The 19,081-nt window shown below is 40.6% G+C and overlaps 1 protein-coding gene across 9 annotated transcripts in view; it reads left to right on the forward strand.

Annotated features, from left to right (window-relative positions):
- The window catches only part of NR0B1 (nuclear receptor subfamily 0 group B member 1), a 48,484-nt gene extending 30,493 nt beyond the window's left edge, over positions 1-17,991 (forward strand). For 6 of the 9 annotated variants that reach the window (XR_007510250.1, XR_007510254.1, XR_007510256.1 and 3 more), the window contains 4 exons: positions 728-819; positions 4,282-4,582; positions 5,259-8,518; positions 15,408-17,991. The gene's annotated coding sequence lies outside the window, so the exon portion shown is untranslated. Of the gene's footprint in view, positions 1-727; positions 820-4,281; positions 4,583-5,258; positions 8,519-15,118; positions 15,166-15,407 lie in introns of all 9 variants that reach the window. The other 3 variants (XR_007510253.1, XR_007510251.1, XR_007510255.1) reach the window with 3 other exon arrangements.
- The last annotated feature ends 1,090 nt before the right edge of the window (positions 17,992-19,081 follow it).

Consider the following 19,081-nt stretch of genomic DNA (forward strand, 5'->3'; position numbering starts at 1 on the left):
GAACAAACAAGCTTACTATTTTCTTTACTGTTCCTATTTGAATTGTCCCTGTGTAAATTCACCAGGACGATAGAAGTGTTATTGTGCTATCTACCCCAACTGCAGGTCTTACGGATTTAAACTCAAATATGCTAAAACAAGTTTTAGATGATGATTCTTCGTTCTATTGTCTCTACAGAATTCACTGTTCTAAATGTGTTACTTTGGGAAGAAAAAAAATTAATATCTTGTGCTTGAGGCACCCTTGGAAAAAGCCAGTGCCCCACACGTACAACAGGGAGATATTAATCTGAACAAACGTGTCTGTTAGACGTATGAAGATATTCTCTATGTATTCTCCTTTGAAAAGCTGTCCCAGTCTCACCCACCCCACCTCGTTTCCCTCTGGCTCATTCTAATCTGACTCCTCTGAAATTTCCTTGACCCTTCCTTACTACTCTGTCTTGACTTTTCCATTTCATGTCTTTATAGATGGTAGACAAACAGTTTTCTTTGTACCTCTGACAGCTTTTTTTATAGCCACCCCTGTGGTTTTGAACAGCATTTATCTCTGGGCAAAATGGCTTTTAACTGGATTATTTAAAAACAGAAAAACAACAAACCAATTTATATGATGTTCCAAATGGAGCTTTTTAAGCAAGAAGGAAAAGGAAAATATTTAGCAGGACTGAAAGGTAAGCACTTCAGATAATGAAAGCTGATTGACAATTACTGTTGCTTTTTAAAGGGAACAATTGGACTGAAGTATTGGGAACAACTATTGTATCAGCTAATAATATAAGGAAGAGAAAAGCTTGACTTACTGATGCACTAACAAAGGTAAGTGCTAATTGCCTTTTAAAATGAGTAGGTTTTAATACTGAGCAAAAGAAAGTTGACAGAGGACTTGACAAACTACAGCACGCACAGAACTACGTCCATTGTTTTCTCAATGGTGTATCTAGGGTTGGCTTCAAGCATAAAGAAAAAAGACAGTCGAGCGGGTCAGCAGGGTAGGAGTAGGGGAAAAAGAGAATTACAAAGTGGCCATCCCCTACTGACTACTCTGCCTTGGTTGAGGACCTGCAAAGACGAGCTGACTTCTGCTGTGTCTGTGGGAAAGTCTGGGGGATGTAGGGCAGTAAGGGTGGCTGTGAAGAAGTAAAGCTCCTCTTGGAAGTATCCGTTGTTCTTTCCATCTCTCCTGCCTCACCGCAGGTTGCGGCAGGAGCAGCAAACCTGGTTCTCCAGGATCCATTCAAATCTGATGCTTCCAGAAAGGGAAAAGTTTTTCTTTCAGCCCTCCTCTGAGACCACCCTCATAGCTCTGCCTTCTCCTCTGGCTTCTTCTGTCCCTGTGGCAAAGCGGCCCCCGCTTGGCTCCACCACCTCGCAGAAGCAATTCACCAATTCAGCTTGACTCTGGATTTTTCTCTTTGAAACTGCTGTGAACGCATTACACACTATATAGAAATAGATCATCAAAACTAGCAAGCCAAAGGCTGTCAAATGACATAATGAAAATTATTGGCAATTTTTTGACATGAATCGTTCTATTGTAAAGTCCAGAGCTTTCTGTAGAAAGCTCTGGTTCCTTCTCATCTCAGCCACCACTGAGATGATGTGAACACAACTGTCAAGCACTGAGATGCTATAATGCAGATAGATACAGAAAACCCTGTGAGGAAATTAATAATGCTTTATTTTCATAGCAGGGATTTAATAACGTGCAGTAAACAAGACACAAGGCCACTGTTAAACAGTGAAGATAAATATATAAATACATATAAATGCACACACCACACACGTAAATAAATACATAAATATGTCTGTAAAATAGTTGATTCAGTTAAACAATCATCTATTGCTGTTAGTGAGGTTGTTTCCTGTGGAAAAAAAGAAATAGCGTGCAGCATGTAAATAAAGATAACCACATCTGCAACGTCCACAGCTAGCAGTAAGCAAATTAAAATCGTACACGGTACTCAATTCTTACCCAACCATTAACAACGATCTTCTGGATTTTTTAGGTTCTTGAGTTGAAATTGTCATTGTAGAAGAAGAAACAAAAAAGGAAACAAATCAGCGGGCTATCGCAGTCTGTATCTCTGTTGCAGAGACCTAGGCCCTCTGAGCTGACAGAATTGCGGGGGGAAGAGTTATCTCCTCATTGGCACAGCAACCCTCAGCCAGGGGCAAGATGCTTTGCAGCGGGTTTCACAGTTATCAGCTGATAGCAGAGAAACCTAAAACTGGAGTCCTGTTTTCTGTTCCAAGCTCTGGGCATATGTTCTGCTGGGTTTGCGTTCCTCTGCTTGTTCTTCTCTCGTATCATCACCTCTCCCCTGCCTTTTTCAAAGTTTCCCTCCCCCAGTCCTGCCTCCTGAGGTTTAGGGCAAGAAAGTGCAGGGTTTTTAAATCACTCTCACTAAGTTTGAGGGAGAGACAAGAGGGGGTCGTGGTTTAACGCCAGCCAGCAACGAAGCACCACGCGGCTGCTCACTCACTTCTCACCATCCCAGTGGCATGGGGGAGAGAATTGGAAGGAAAAAGGTAAAACTGGTGGATTGAGATAAGAACAGTTTAATAGAACAGAAAGGAAGAAACTAATAATGATAATAATAACAATAATAAAATGGCAATAATAGTAACAGGATTGCAATACATAAAACAAGTGATGTACAATGCAGTTGCTCACTCACCCAGTTAATTCCTGAGCAGCAACCCCCCCAGGCCAACTCCTCCCAGTTTATATACTGGACATGACATCACACGGTCTGGAATACCCCTTTGGCCAGTTTGGGTCAGCTGTCCTGGCTGTGTCCCCTCCCAACTTCTTGTGCCCCTCCAGCCTTCTCACTGTCTGGGCATGAGAAGCTGAAAAAAATCCTTGACTTAGCATAAACACTCCTTAGCAACAACTGAAAACATCCCTGTGTTAGCAACATTCTTCCCATACTGAACCCAAACCACAACACCATACCAGCTACTAGCAAGAAAATTAGCTCTGTCCCAGCTGAAACCAGGACAGAGGGTAAGTTTTCCACATTTAATTTAATTACCCAAGTTTCCTCCAGCGTACCTGGAACAGTCCCTGCAGGAAAGATGTCCTCAAATCCTTATAGCCCTTTGCTGCAAGCTGCTTCTCTTGCTGCAGAGATGGTGCACTCACTCCCTCCTCACCCATGGGGGTTGAGAGGGGACAAAGTTATTTCCAGCTGAACAACCTAAGTAATTCTTCACATTTTCAAAAGCTTATGTTAGTCCAGATGTCAGCATCTTTTCACGAGAAGGCTCAGACAAATCACAAAAGCCACTCTTGATATTGACAAGTATGAAACCACAGCATAGCCACAGCATTTCAAATAAAATATTTCCATATTTTTTAACATTTGCTAAATAATATGTTTGCCATAACTGGGAATACATCAAATTTAGAAAGAATATTACAAGCACCTGAAAAAGGGCCATCTTAGAGGAAACGCTGGACAAGTTTAACAGCAGAGGTTTTCACCTCCCCTGTGGTTGTTAATTAATTGATGACATATTTATTATCTTTACCTGCATACCCTTTAACATTTTCTTTGGATTTGGAAGACGTATTTCTAAGCACAGTGTCCTGGTTTCAGAGGTTAAACCACGACACACAGCTCTAAAGCTACTGGTGCTGTCCCATGGAAAGAAGAGGATAGCTTTGTAGGTAAAGAACTGAAAGGAGCACAGGAAATTAAGTTTTTTTGAGCTCCTATCAATATAAACTTTAATCTTTCCAGTCCTTGTTTGCCAAAATACAAACATTCTTCTGTTTACAGCTTATGCTGTTCTTCTAAATTAAAGGCCCCCACTGAAAAAGGAAAAAAAAAAAAAAAGTCATTAAAAACTGAGCTTACTAGCCAGTTAGATGGTAGACACCTCGTTCCTTTAGGGTCCTTTTGAACTTATAGATTTAACTTGCGAGCTTTTAACAGGACTTACGTTTTGTGTTTATTTGTATTTATTTATTTGGTTTTATTGTCCACTACTTTTTGCATTCACTGTAGTAGAGAAATGCTAAGGTAAGCTTAGACTGACTCCTATTGCAAAATAAACAATAGAGAACTTGCAAGTGCAAATGGGTATTTTGATGTGTGCCTATATAAAATATGCCTAAAAATAAAAATTTACGGTTTCTCACAAGCATATGTACATCTTCAAAATGCTGTCACAATTTTAGACATTCTGCTTGTAGTTATGTCCTCATTATCTTAGGTCTTTCAGTCTTCCATGTTTCAAAATAACTTGCTTTCCTATCTTAAATTACAGTGTGAAAACCAACTCTACAGCCAAGCATCTTGTGAACCTATAAACGGTGGTGCCAAATGAGGCCATTTGAGCTCTCCTGGATCACTGTGGGCTGTGACCAGCATCTCCCTCCAAGGTGGACGGACGCCTCTCAGAGCTCACGAGCCCTCTGGTTTGTGAAAATCAGAGGACCATGCCTGAAAGCTGATGATGGGACCTGAGCTGAAACCCTTCACTCCTTGAGGCTCAACCCTCGCCTCTTGAGAAATGCAGAGATGTTTGCAGTGAATATTTCCATGACCTCCAGGGGAATTTTGAACAGGTATACCTTTGTTTATATATATCTATACGTCTCTTTGCATCTGTGTGCATGCATGTGTGAATTGACCTAGGTGTCCAGCAGCTAGTGTAAATATTGCCATTTCGAATCCGTAATTAAGTCACTGTTGTGATTGTAGTAAATTCTACTGAATCATTTTGTAAATGTGAAGTTGGTCAATGATTAAGCGCTGCTAAATCTTGTGGTCCACCATAAACTGTGAATGACCCTTAGACTGCTTCTACACACATATAATCCCTTAAGACACAAAGGGTTGACCAAGTCTGGGACTAGGAGTGGATCCAGCCGCACCTAAGCTCCATCAGGAGTTTAGAAAGCAAGGGGGTCTTCTCTGAACCTTGTGACTCAACGGGAGGGTCTTCCTTACTCTTTTGTGTCTTCGGTCTCTGCATAAATCATTCTAGTTTGATTCTAATTTGATTTTCCTTTGTATGCTTCATGCCTGTATTAAGCAATAGAGTGAACCTTCCCATCGAACTTTGTGAAGTCGCGCTTTTATAAACTCCTGTGAAATCTCTTTTGCTCATACCCTTTATGGTGATTCTTTAAGCGGCCCAAACCACTCATTCACGACAAATTGGCATAGTCGGCAGGGTGTAAAGTAGTATCACTGATTACTTATGAAAGCACACTATTAACTGAAACCACATCTTTTCAGGAGAATATGAGTCCGTGGTAATTGGGATGAATGGGAAGCGATAGAGAAGCAATTGAATGATGCAAGGGATATGACCAAGGATGGAAAAGATAAAGTAATTATTTATATAATATTTAGGCACCTGCCTAGAAGCCGCCTGTCAGGAGAGGAAAAACCAAAACAGAGAGAAACAAGATCTGAGAGAGGAAATAGAAAGCAGAAAGGCAGCTGAAAATTGAGCAGCTGCAGAAGCAGTTACAGGAAGAAAAGGAGAAAACACAAAAGTTAGAAGAAAAGATCAAGATGGTGCCTATGCGGGCCCCACACCAGCCTAACCCCATGCAAATGAAGATATTAAGTGTGCCCAGAGGACTGGGATGGTGATATTTGGGTGATCCTGACGACTATGATGAAGGAAATGGTGACCCCTTGTTCTACTCAGATTCCTCTGAATATGAAGCAAGAGCCATCATTAAAGCAGAATACATTCCAATTCCAGTTGGTCTTCAATGACAACTGGTGAAATTTCTAATAGATATGGAAGCAGAAATTTCAGCACTAACACAACGGGATGCCAAGAAGCTGGGTGTGCGACCCAGGCGGTAGAGAGTTAAAGTCACCGGAGTAAACAGAGCAAGTGTTATTTGCCAAACTGCAAAAGTTAATTTATGGCTCCTGGGCGAGAAGCGCATGCTGTCTACTTGCTTTGTAGTTAAAGATCACAATGAAAACATTTTGGGGTTTGATGTTTTAACTAGATGAACCTGACGCTTGCCAGATGCCAGCGTGTGGTTCTTGGTACAAGTCCCGACCCCAGCCCCAGTAGAAACTGGGAGGCTACAGTGTGTGTACCCTGTGCAGCCCCTGCGCTCCCGGATTTAAAGATTACTAATGTACCGCAATACCTAATTTCTGCTGCAGCGTGAAAGGGAATTTCTGAGGTAATAGCAGACTTGGAAAAAATGGCATATTATTTCCAGGACACATTCCCCATATAATTCACCAGTCTGGCCAGACAGAAAACTGGGTGGGAGACAGCGGCTAACAGTTGATTACTGGCCCTTAAATGTCAACACAGCCCCACTACTAGCTGCAGTACCCGATATTGCAACTCTAAGAGCCACCCTACAAACTGCCGCACACCCATGGATGGCAGTGCTAGATGTAAAGGGTATGTTCTTTATGATCCCTTTGCAGGAGGAGGATAAAAAGAAATTTGCTTTTACTTGGGAAGGTATACAATATACCTTTAACAGACTGCCACAGGAATATAAACACTCACCTACAATTGCTCATGCTGCGCTTGCTGAACTCTTACAAACAGTCCCATTCCCTCCAGATATGAAACTGTACCAGTATATAGGTGACATCCTAATCGGAGGGACCTTCCCTGAAAAGGTGGGGGAAGTGGTAGCAGCAGTGTGGCAAGCACTACACGAAGCAGAAGTTGAGAGCTCACCTGAGAAATGTCAGGGACCAAGCAGAGAAATAAAATTTTTGGGTACTTGGTGGAGAGCAGACAATGCAGTAATTCCTCCAGATACTTTAAGTAAAATAGAAGAGTTGCAGATGCCCCAGTCTAGGAAGGAATTACAACCGCTTATGCATACTTTAGGATATTGGAGAAAACACGCACCTGGTTTTCTATCATTGCTTGCCCACTATACTCACTTTTGTGAAAAGGAAAACCGTGGAGATGGAACTCAGAATATGAAAAGGCAGTCAAAACTCTGATACAGGAATTAAATGCTTCAGTGTACGCCGTATCCCCAATCATTGCGCTGGGGTTAAATCACATCACCGTGCAACTGTACTCGCTCTGTTAGAACATAGAGTATGGGCCCAACAAAACGGAAACAAATGGCAAACTGTCGATGTTGATGCATGCGTTGTACAGGAACAACAGGGATTCATTTGTGAAAGTAATACCCTTAAGGTCCAAGATATTTGTCTTGACACTGAACAAATCATTTGTCATTTTGAAATACATCCTGATGAAACCCCTGAGACTGTACTTAAATATATTGGAAATGGATGTATTTGTATGAGAACCCTTTGTGAGTCTATATTTATAGACAACACCACTGTAGAGACAAATAATCACTCAAATATCTGTATGTATAATTTTACTGAAATTATGGGATGCGACTTTAAATGTTCAGCTCCTGTCACAACCTATCAATTGCTACAATCTAACTACACATCATATCATGACTTACTACCTACCCCCATTGGAATGGATTTTACATTGATGACAAAGCTGTTGCAACATGATGACCTGAGTTGATTGCTAAAACAAATTCAGAACAACAGAAAAAAAACCCTAACTACTGTCCATCATGATGCAGAGGAGATACACCATACCCTGGAAAGAGCGAAGAAAGATGGGGAACACCACTGGTGGGATACCTTATTAGGATGGTCACTGACAGCAACAGGAACTTTGAATCGAATGTTACATACCATTGTAATTTTACTAATTTTTGTTATATTATGCTTGTCATTGAACATTGTTCTATACGTTAGAGTGTGGAGGATAACTAGACAAGTATGTCTGTTAAGAAAACCTCCTCTCATACATAACATTGCTTAGTCACAAATCTAACAAAACATTAATAATTAAGCAGATCAACCAAAAATTTCCCTCAAATTACAGTTGGAATATGGCATCAATCTGTTACAGGCAGAGAGGCAAGAGGTGACCACAGCAGTACTCTGTGAGATAAAGACAGATTGACTTTGGTCACGGGATGGAATATGGTGGTGCAGCCCCCACCTCAGGCCACGTTGCGATGTCAGGACCAGCCAACATTGTGTTCTCCTGCAGTGAGTTGGGACAAGCTGGGACTTTCTTGTCCTGGCTATGGTATAGAGAGTTCAGATGATTAGGGACTCCCTAACCGCACCTGAAACTCCTGCTGGCGGGATCATGGCCCGCCCTGGAAGGTGCCAGAATTACCTGACAAGAACTATGGCCAGAATGGAAACACACTGACCAAAGCCAATCATCTTGCGAACCTAAACCAGTGGTCCCAAATGAGGCTCTTTGAACTCTCCTGGATCACTGTGGGCTGTGACCAGCATCTCCCTCCAAGGTGGACGGACGCCTCTCAGAGCTCACGAGCCCTCTGGTTTGTGAAAATCAGAGGACCATGCCTGAAAGCTGATGATGGGACCTGAGCTGAAACCCTTCACTCCTTGAGGCTCAACCCTCGCCTCTTGAGAAATGCAGAGATGTTTGCAGTGAATATTTCCATGACCTCCAGGGGAATTTTGAACAGGTATACCTTTGTTTATATATATCTATACGTCTCTTTGCATCTGTGTGCATGCATGTGTGAATTGACCTAGGTGTCCAGCAGCTAGTGTAAATATTGCCATTTCGAATCCGTAATTAAGTCACTGTTGTGATTGTAGTAAATTCTACTGAATCATTTTGTAAATGTGAGGTTGGTCAATGATTAAGCGCTGCTAAATCTTGTGGTCCACCATAAACTGTGAATGACCCTTAGACTGCTTCTACACACATATAATCCCTTAAGACACAAAGGGTTGACCAAGTCTGGGACTAGGAGTGGATCCAGCCGCACCTAAGCTCCATTGGGAGTTTAGAAAGCAAGGGGGTCTTCTCTGAACCTTGTGACTCAACGGGAGGGTCTTCCTTACTCTTTTGTGTCTTCGGTCTCTGCACAAATCATTCTAGTTTGATTCTAATTTGATTTTCCTTTGTATGCTTCATGCCTGTATTAAGCAATAGAGTGAACCTTCCCATCGAACTTTGTGAAGTCGCGCTTTTATAAACTCCTGTGAAATCTCTTTTGCTCATACCCTTTATGGTGATTCTTTAAGCGGCCCAAACCACTCATTCACAGCAATGCCCCACTAGGTAATACCTGAGTTCCCAGAAAAGCAAAACATTTCTATCACCGATTCGGTCAATTATACCATGTCCAATGTTGTGATATTGTCCTTCGTAGTTGTATTTCTGTATTAGCTGCAAATTGCTTTTTTTTCTGTGCCTTTAATAAACCCAGTACCAATAATGACACATACTGTTTCTCTGAGACAGGCTGAGGCTAAGAAATATGCAGAGCATGATTAATTAGCCAAGTGAAAGAAACTACCCAGCTGGCAAAAGTAATCATTGGCCCAAATGACCTTTGATGTCTCGGTGCTTTTGGCCAGAGGGTTTGGCAACTGCATGAGGGGGAAGACTAAAATAATCTACAACTAACGCGCATATTAACATTCTGAAGATAGGCTATTTTCACTGCAGAAACAGTGTGTTTTAAGAGAAGCCATTTCAGTTGTTATAAAGCCTGGTGGATTTAGTATTCTGGTAAAAGAAAAAAGAATCGGTACCTTAGTTTTTAATAATATATTCTCCATCTCTACAGTAAAAAAGAAGCACCTACACTTTTTAGTACAGTCAATATATTTTCAGGCTCTGGCACAGTGTTAAGCCTATGTGGTGGTAAATCCCACCATGTGGCAGTCATCTATGAGACTGATACTTTTTAAATAACAGTAAACCAGTTTTCACTGAACTGAAATATTTGTAGAAACAAGAAAACTGAAAGGCAGGAGCTTTGAAAACTTAAATAGTCAAGATAATGGTCATTAGCCTCTGTGGTTAATGAGAGAAAAAAGCATTTCTGGAGGATGTTTCAATGTACCTGTCTTAGACACACTTTTGAGAGTGGACTGAACAGATTCCTCGCTGTGATGCTTTTCTGCTCTACTGCTACAGAGAGACTAGATGGCTTACCAAAACTAGCTCCCTGACTTTGTAGGAGTTAACTTTGGTGAGATGGATCCACCCACAAGTACATTGGTGCAGTGATCTCTAATGTATACGTGTATATACACATATTATACATAATTAGTGTATTGAATTAGCATCACAAGGCCTATACAATGGGGTCATGACTCTTGGTTGGATCTCTTGTCACCACAATAGAAAGGAACAGAACCACAATACGTAGTATGTAGAGGGGTTCATATTTTGCCAGAACTTCTTAAAGGAATTTGTGGGAATTGTGCTAGGAAACTGCTGGAGAATCCCAGTGGTTGCTGTTTCCATTACAGGCATCTCAAACCACTACTGCTTCTCACTGGAGTTCAGTTTTGGTTTGGGAGTGTGGTCTCATCACATGAACTGGGTTCCTTTGGGGTGAATTTAAACAGGAAAAGGTGCTCCAGGAGTGCACCTAATGTGTTCCAGCCATTACAGGGCTGGAGTAGACTTAGCCTGAAGTAAAACTGCAAAGCACATCCCGTGTGGATGCCATCCAGCTGGTTTTGCTCAATAGATCTTCTCATGCAGGGCTGAGCAAGCTGATAACGTAGGCATAGCCATTACATACTAGAGATCATGCTTGTTCGGTCATGCCCATCCACAAAGTTTTACTCAGCACTGCATGTGTCACTTAAGCTTGTTTTATTGGAGGAAGCATGGTGAGTAGGAAGGTTATCATTCCGGTGATCAAAAAAGAGCCAGTTTGTACAGCTGAACCAGTCGCTTGGATGCAAACAAAAGATCCTGCTTGCTTATAGAGGCTTACCTGATTATTTCAGTTTAATCCTGACATGTATTCAGTCCTTGGCTATCACCTCCTCTCAAGTATTCATCATATATTTCTTAATATTTTACTCAGCAATTTGCTTAGCATGCAGTCCAACTAACACCATACGATTGCTCATGCACATGCCATGTCTGTCTGAATGACACATTTTTGGTCATTCCCTGGTCTGCAGATCCCCCTTTGACCCCTACTCTTTCTGTGGCTGAAAAAAGACATTGTAGGTACCCTTACGGGATTGGTACAGGCTCAACTTTTGAAACTCCGTTTGCTGTGGTCAGTGCCTTCCCTACTCTGTCACTCAGCTGTAAGCAGTTAACCACAAACATGACTTAAATCCTTTTCCACCCAATGTATAAGTCTCATCTCCCTTCTGCCAGTTCTCTATTAAATCACAGTTGTGAGAGTAAAGTGCCCTGGGCCGCTGCGAGTCTGTATATCTCACCCACCATATGAAATGAGACTCTTGGCTTTTATGTTGCTACTGGCCTTTGCCTCCTAGCCTGCACGGTGTAATGGAGCGACATCCTAATCTGTAAGTGTTGAAAGATGGGAAAATGATAACGTTTGTGACAAGTGAGATAAAAAGTGCATCTAGCTTAGATTTGGACTGTGAGAAACAGCTGGCCACTGTTAGTATTCCAGCACCTCCTCCTGTACAAAATTGGTCCAGGAATGCATGTACCTAAGTATATATATAACGACATATACAAAGTTCAACAGAGTTAACCTCATATTTCTTAGGAACGGCTGGCTTACAAAGTACAGCTCAGCCTCATCCTTCCCTGCCACACACAGCTCAGAAACCTTTCTGCTAAAATAAAATTTAATCCACGCACCTGAATCAAGTCCTACCGAGGCAAACGGCAGACTTTGAGAGAAGAGAGTCAGGCTGTATTTTTACTTTAAAGACTGTAAGAAGCATCAGCTTTAATCTTTGCCCAATGTACTGAGGGACTGTATCACTGCAATGCCTCCATCTGAGAGTCCACTGCCACAATTATATAGTCTGTGTGGTCTTCGTTTTATATTCCCCAAGGATATAGATACAGTCAGAAGGCCAGCAGTCCCGGAGATAAGCAATGCAGGAAATGGTGCCCGTTAGCATGCAGCAGAGCAACACCTCTTTTACTTGCTTTGCTGCAGAACTCACAACTCTTGAAGACTGAAAATGTAAATGTTGTATTAGACACTTGCTAATAAACACAACGTATATTGTCGCTAAGATCCTGAGTAGACCTGCAGGTATAAAAAACAGATGGCATGACTTGCGGATGTTTTAATGAATCTTGACTTGAGAAATTCTGTCTTATTTTAATATCATTAACTGACATTTTGTCTAAGGAGGATTTTTAATCTGGAAATTAGAGAAACTAAAAACGCCATGCACCAGCTATTGGTATCCAACACAGACGTGTCTGATTCGTTGGAAGCTGACCTTTTTTGGAGGACTTACGCCTCTCATTTGCTACCAGGAATGACATAGCAACCTCATTGGTATTTAAATAAAGGCAAAGCATTCAAGTTTATATGGAGGTGGTCTTCTCAAAACTGTAACGTTTTCATCAATACTTTTGAAACTTGTTGCAGAGCTGGCAGATCAGCACCATTATGCTAACAAAGCCATTTTCTTCTTCCAACTTGTGTTGTCTTAGAACCACAGCCCTTTCTATGCTGCCCAGTTGGACTTGCTCCTTTTTTTGTTTCTAGAAAATACCTGAAATTCTTTAAGTAATGAGGGTCAGAGAAAGGCCATTATTTCACTCACCTTAATTGTATCTCTGAACACCTAAAATTAATTCCTTCCTTAAACAAACTGACCCACCCCAACCTACTGTTCAGATTTTTTTTTTATTTTTTTATTTTTAAATTGTGAGAAGGTTCTGCAGAACATTTGATGTTTTGATGGTTAACCAGAACAATACTTTGGACATTCTTCCTAATATACCTACAAAGAATCTACCTTGTGAAGCAAGTGAAAGCGCAGAAGGATAATTAGGATATGAAGAATTCCACTATGCCGGTGTTATTCCAGACAGCAATGTCTAATGAATGAGAACACAAAGGCATGCAGCAGCTGTCAGTTGAATGCATGCCACAGTGCAGAGCAGCCCTATAAATGCTTCTGAAAGATTTATAGACTTTTATTTCTATACTGGTATTCTGTGAGCGCATTTTATTTGGAGGATAACGTAGGGGGAGATGGGATAAGGGTGGAAGAAAATGAGATCCTGAATTAGATCACAGATTAAGATGAGGGGTAGAACTGCTCATGAATTATCATGGGCTCATAACAGAGCTACTGTATATTCCATACCCCCGAAAAGCACTTAATACGTTCTCCGTGCCAGGGTGATTTTGGTTAAAAAAAAAAAATTAAAAAAAAATTAGATGGTCTTACAGCTCGCTTTAGCTAAGTAGGCATTTAGTAATTAATGCTTATTGGAAAGGGTTGCTCAGTGCTTCCTTACGCTCGTGAAGCTGTTGGGCTGTTTTTTTGGAAGCCCGTGTGCTGGGATACGCATACATGTCGCAGTATGTGCTCTCAAAGAGCAGAACAGGGGTCTGTGCATGAAGCCATGTCTGCAGGACGATTAAGGCGGTGACTATGACTGGAGCATATGGCTATGGAAGATATATATTTGCTTCTTTTGAATTTTTGTTTCTTCTCGTTTCTGCCTGGCATTCTCTGTCAAGTTTCCATGCTTAGCTTTGTCGGTCTTCCCTTCCCTGCTAAGGCTCACTGGGAGGAATTCAGCTCTGGAAATCACTCTCTAAAACTTGTTAAATTAGAGCTCAACTAAACCATGTTCAGCTGTACCTCATCTTTTTTTGTGACAATCACTGAAATAATAGCTTAGGAAAGGTTACCAGGAGTTATCTAGTTTATCACTCTGCACTAGGGTGGGATTTGGTCTCATTAGGAAACCTATGCATGTTTTATCTAGTCTACTCTGGAGTATTTTAAATGGTGGTCCCCCAATTACCCCTCTTGACAAATCTTTCCATTGTCTAATTGTCCTTGCTTTTAGCATTTTTATTCCTTAAATCTAACCTAAATTAATTTTCTTTCTTCAAGTTTCAGCCCATTACTTTCTATTATATTACTCTTAATCACTTGAAGTAATTCCTCCCCATATTTTGTGTTACGTCTCCTGAAGTAGTTAGACACAGTTATCATAGCTGCTCTTTGCCATTTTTCTCTCAACTCACAGGTTACATTCCTTCCTGTCACTTTGTAGATCATGCCTGCTAAACTACGTATTGTTTTTGCTGCCTTTCTTGCCATTTTCTCTAATTTCTTCCTGTCTTTTTATAGTCGGGAAGCCCACCTTACACAGCCAAAATAAAACCTGTTAAATAAGGAAAAGTGAACATGGTATCTCATTTTGTAGCAGCCATTTTAAGAAAGTGTTTTGAAGGTTTATCAAGGTATCACGCACCTAGTTAGTCACTTCTATAAGTACTGAGTCACCGTGTTCTGTGTCAGCACAATTAACTTATGTTAATGTATCTAATAAGTAGTCTGAATAATCAACCTTCTTAAAAGTGAATATATCATTTAATACATTAAAGTTTTTGTTTGGTGTCCTGGCAGAATCATTCAAAACCTGATTTAATCTCATGAACATTGCTGGATTTGTAATTATTCTGAGTTACACAAATAGTCTTGGAAAGAACAAAAATTTCTGAATTAAGTAGGTTGCGGGTCACGTTCAACAGGAAAAGAGCAAATTCACAGGTGACAGAAGTCGGCTGATGGCAGTAGAGATAACCGCACCTCCGGCAGCGAGGAGGAGGCAGCCCTCGTTTATGTCGAGAGTGTCTTTCATGCCGCTTCAGCTTGAGAAAGTCATACGTCAGAGAAGCCTTTATTAAAAAATAAGTGTTATATGAAAGTAAAGCTTTGATCACCTTATTTGATATGACCTTATTTTGCCCTTGGGCAGGCAATTTCAGAAAGCTGCTCTACATTTGAAAACTGGTAGTTGCGTTTTAGAACCACACCAGAACTCCAGCCAGCCACAGTTGGCAGCGTCTCGGATGGGGCCCACGGCAGCGCAGAGAGGCTCCGGAGCCCAGGCGGTTGTCGCTAATGCTTCTTGAGCAGTTTCTTGTAATCCAGAGTGAACTTGGGAAGGTTTGGTCAGGAAAGCTGCAGCAATTAGGAGCCCTTCGGTGTTACCGTTGGACACCAACGTCAGGACATTCTCTTCACTGAAGAGTTTATAACCTAAATATAAGACAAGGGACGATGCTCAGGAGAAAGCGCTGGTTACATCTACTTTGTGTTCCCAGGTTCTGGTGCGCGCTGGATTATGTCTCCTTTGTAGGGGAGGAAAGAGGTGGGTGCACGTGTCTTCCACTTATAATCTTGGTTTCTACTGCCAGAGAGGAGCCATGGTATAATCACAGTATCCTGGTGCTGGAGCTTGGCAGAGCTCAGCCAGGGCAGGAGATCTGGGCTGTCATCCCGGAGAGTTCAGAAATGCCACCGTCCATTGCAAAGAGCGCTTGCTAAATTCTTCTTCGCTTTGTGTAAATCGCAGTGAAGTTTGTTCAGGGATTTCTTTTTCTTGTACTCCAGGAACAAGAATGATAAGAAGAATCCATCACAGTTTTACCCCAAACTGTTGCTGCTAGTGACAAGCTCCAGGATGCTTCATTGCATGGCTTTGATCAGTCTGTGGTTTATATTTTAAAGAAACAAAACCAGCAAGACATACTAAGGTCAGACTGAGTTTTATGAATATGCATTTTGATAAAAATAGATTGTGTTTTCATAAAAATCTTTGCAACGGAAGTGGCTTTTGGGTTTGGGTATTCTGGGTTTGGGTCTTTTTTCTTTTTTTTGAGACCTAACGCACACGGTGTCTCCCACGTTGCCTTTTTTTCAGTGGAGCCCTGCCCTAAACGACATCGCTTAAATAGGCACCTCTTATAGAGCGGTGCAATTACATGGCCAGTCTTGCAGGTCAAAGAATTTGTATATCCTCATTAGGAAATAAATTATAGCTATATTCTCAGGACCATTTAATACTGCATTAGTTACACTGCCCAACCCTTGGAAGGTGCCAACTGTATGTGACAATATGTGATTTCTTAATTGAAATCTAGCCTATTATATTTGCAAATGCTATGCATGGCACTATAGCACACTGATCATTTTCCTCCAGCTGAAGCAATTCATTCAGGAGCCACGTGCCTGTTTGGCTGCTCACTGGAGCTGGCCTGACCCGAAGCATATGCTGTGTGGACGAGGGAAACAGGATGAGAACGCGTGGGTGGGAGACCAGACTGAAATTTTCCCAGATTCAGGTCCTTAGAAAAGCAGGGAGACCATTTCATCTAATTTAATGGCAGCGTACCATGCTGGCAGCTTGCAGTCATTTCATAAAACACAGTTGAGAGAAATGAAAAATCAACAAATATTATTGTCCATTTGAAAGCAACTATAATTCAGACAGAGCTCAGCAAATGGATTGCTGTTATTTAGGATCTGGGGAGAGCTGCTTATAATGCAGAGCTGAGCTATACAAGCTATTAATCCACACTAGTTGTGTTTCACACCTGACCAGGTCCAGATTTACTTTCAAGAACAGATAATTCTATCTATAACCATCAGTCTAACTCTCCTTGCACATATGCCATTAAAGAATTAATGTATTTCATCACGCCCATTGGAAAACCTTGTGATTTGACTCAGAAATGTAGGTCACAATAATGCCTTCGGACCATGCCGTTTGCCTGATAGTCCAAGTGAGCATTCTCAAATAGTCTGAAAGAGAAAAGCTTAAAAAGAGGAACAAGAATTCCACAAATAGCATAAGAGGAATTTTAATCCACACCAAAGTTAAGTTTCAGTAGGGCTACTGAAATGGGAGGTATGGCTAGAACAAAATCACTATGTCATCACACTGTTCTGGAAAAAAAATCTCTGCATGTGCCTCTATATGTAAGACTAAGATAGCATACATCATGGAAAAGTCTGAAGGAAAAACGCATACTGGAGAGGATCTGAACATGGTGTATGTTTCACCAAGAAATGCTGACAATACTTGGCCTCCCCTCTATTAAAAATAACTCATTTGGCTAACCACTTCATAAACTCAATATATAGAGAAAGTTGGTAATAAAGATTTTCATAGATTCATAATCAATATAAATAATTTTACATGAGAGAACAGATAGTAATTTCTGGATTAAGAGAAAGAAATTAAGCAGGTCTTGCTGGATAATGTTCTTAGAACTTCTCTAATTATTACTGTTAATTCCTTCTGTCATTGTGATCTGGCAACATATTTAACAGTGTTTTATTGTGTAATTTCTATAGCATTGGCCCATGTGTGTTTCAAACATATCAACCATATTTACAACATTTTGTATTTGGTAATGATTTTAAAATTATTTTACTGTTGGTGGGGCCACAATTTTTCCGAAATTTGTCCTATTTGGAAATACAACCTCGACTTAATTGGTATTTGGATATTTGAAAATCTAAGATGGTCCTGTCTTTTCAGTGCTATCAGTAAAGCCACATTGGAATTGGTTTCTTCCAAATTTTTATGCATATATTTATTTATCTTGTAGTCAACTGCTGTAGTTCTGATAAGTAACTAAATTTGAGTTTAAAATAATCCTTGCTGAAGGCCTTCAGTTGGCAAATGCCTTTTATATAAATAACAACGGGTTCAATTTAGGTTTTCATTATTTCTGATGGAAAAGAACTAGTAATACACTGGAGCTGTGATAATGCAAATTGAACAGATGGAATTGGATGAAAATGGCATAAAATTCTGTTTAATTATATTTATTCTTTTTTTTTTCTTTTACATGGAAAGAGCTTCATTGTTTGTCCTTTAAATAAAAATAATGAAGAGGATTTTGTAGGAGATAATAAAATTTAATCATATTTAATATGAAATAAGGCATTGCAAAGTAACTCAGTTGTTATTGAGAATAACTTTGTAGGGAAGTCCTTAGCAGTACTCTCGCTCAGGAATACAGATAGGGTACAAAAGAAGCAGCCTGTATTCTTGTGAAGTTTGTCGATGTATCCACGATAAATGTTAATGTGTTCATCAGTCTCAGAATGAAGTATCTCTTGTTTTCTTTTTTATGTTCCACAAACTTGAAAACAGCAATAAACAAAATCATACTTAGATAGTAAACTCTTTCAGAATGATTAAGTCATGACTGTGCTCTCATTTGCGCCTTTATAACAACAAATTTATAAACCCAAATATTCCAGTGTGCATTATCCCCAGCTTACATTACAGAAGAAAAATTAAAAAGATCATTTACAGCTTTTCTTTTTCATACGGCATTAAGTAGAAGCCTTAATGATCTGTTCCACGGTAACATCTGGAAGCCTCCGTTAGATAAAACGCTTTTGTGTTAGGTCCCCTACAAACATACGGTTGGAAAAAGTCCAACTCCGAAGGAGCTTTCACTCGCAGAAATGCTCGAGGAAGGGAAAATAATGACTCACTTTTTGTAGCTGGAGACACGAATCACAGAAAGGTGATGTGACTTGCCCAGGGATATACATGCAACCTCTGGCAGAGCTGGGATTTACGCTTTCATCTCACTGCTCAGTGCCTTAATCAGAAAACCTTCATTCCTCATGCAGCCTGAAAGTGACCCAGCTTTGCTGCAAAACATTTCTGGTTTTGAGGAAAACGTGTTGTCCAGCCGTTCTGAGCCCTAGTGTGCCTTGGGAACTTTCGGCACGAGTTCCCAGTCCCAAAATCTCCCTGCAGAATTTAAATTTGAGGGTCGATTTGCAGGACTCACAATACACATTATTAGAGACTGAGGGGCTTTAGCACAACTGTGAGAATGTATTTACAGCTGCCATCACATGCATCAGCTCTCTGAGATCTCTCAGTCGTTAAATTAGAAAAAGTGACTGAGTTTGTTTTAAAAGCATTTCTTTGTTTATACTCACTTGTATAGCTCTTATCCTGTGTTCCTGGCAAGCTAGCCTGTTCTTTTGTAATTAATAAATTTGTAGTCGACAGAATATAACAGCTGGGTTTAGTTCTTGTTCTTACAGTATTTCCGTTGGTTACCAGCCATTGCCATGCAATGAGGTTTGATATCAGATCGGGGTGAGTGGGCCGAGTTTCTGTGTGGTTGACATGTTAACAGCAAGGTTTGAAAGGGCAGATTTTTAAAACAGTGAGCAAAATGATTAACGTGAGACTGAAGGGCAAAGTAATAAAACTTTAAAACCACTAACTAAGCCTGGAGGCCATG

This window comes from Accipiter gentilis, chromosome 32 (genome assembly GCF_929443795.1).
Source record: "Accipiter gentilis chromosome 32, bAccGen1.1, whole genome shotgun sequence".
Classification (NCBI taxonomy): Eukaryota; Metazoa; Chordata; class Aves; order Accipitriformes; family Accipitridae; genus Astur; species Astur gentilis.